The sequence below is a fragment of the Echinops telfairi genome, unplaced genomic scaffold, assembly GCF_000313985.2.
Source record: "Echinops telfairi isolate 266 unplaced genomic scaffold, ASM31398v2 ScPeMD7_7412;HRSCAF=8450, whole genome shotgun sequence".
Classification (NCBI taxonomy): Eukaryota; Metazoa; Chordata; class Mammalia; order Afrosoricida; family Tenrecidae; genus Echinops; species Echinops telfairi.
In genome coordinates, this window is record NW_022111312.1 from 13,334,616 (window position 1) to 13,335,666 (window position 1,051).

The following is a 1,051-nucleotide window of genomic DNA, read 5'->3' on the forward strand; positions in this document are numbered from 1 at the left end:
CATCCATCCATCCATCCATTGTGTCAGGCACACTGGTACATTTGTTGTCCTCATCATGCTCAAAGAAACATTTACACAAGCCATCCCAAGAAATGAACCCAACACATTATCCTGGTAACCCTCTCTCTATGGTTCTTTGCCTCCACCCTATCTCTTCCCCCCTGCCCCCACCCCAAACACCCCGTTCATCTTCTTTTTTAGTGCTTTTAGTGGGGGCTCTTACATCTCTTAGCACAATCCATACACTCCTCCAGCGTGTCAAGCACATTTGCACATGTGCCGGCTTCATCATTTTCAAAGCATTCTCTGCCCTGATGCCAGCTCCCCTTTTCATCTTCTGTAAATGCTGCCTGGTTGTTCAGTATTTTGCCCCTAGCACCCTTCAGGGTCATACTCAAGGCTTGAGGTCTTTTTCCTTCTAGCTTTTAGCTTGAGAGATGCTGAAGTTGTTCTGTTCCTTTCTGCCTATCCATTTCATTTCAGTGCCTGACTGTGTCTTCTCCAGGTGTTCTTGGTGTTATCCCACAACTCACCAGGTCCTTGGTCACGAGTGTTTTCAATGTATCAACTCCGTTCTTGAGAGGGTCTCTAAATTCAAATGGCACATAGTCAAGGTTGTTTTTTGGTCTTGTTTAAGTTGTGGATATTGAGCTGCTTCATCAGTTCTTCCCATCGATGTAGTCAGTCCATTTGATCTCTGTGTATTGCATCTGGTGAGGTTCATGTGTATAGTCACCATTTGCGTTAAAAAAAAAAAAGCATTTGCAAGGAAACAGTTGTTGGACTTGAAAAATTCCGTCAACAATTCCCAGCTCTGTGTTTATTACCAAGACCCTATTTTCCAACTGTGGATCTTTGTTTCCAACTTTTGCATCCTAATCAGTATCATGCATCATGGGCTTAATGTTGAATCATTTCAGACTAAAGAAGTTGATAGAATTCTTCAATTTCTTCATCATTGGCTTTAGTGGTTGGTTTATAGATTTGATTAATAGTTTTCAGTGGAATCTCTTGTAGGTATATAGTGTCAGGTGTATATGTATGTCAGACA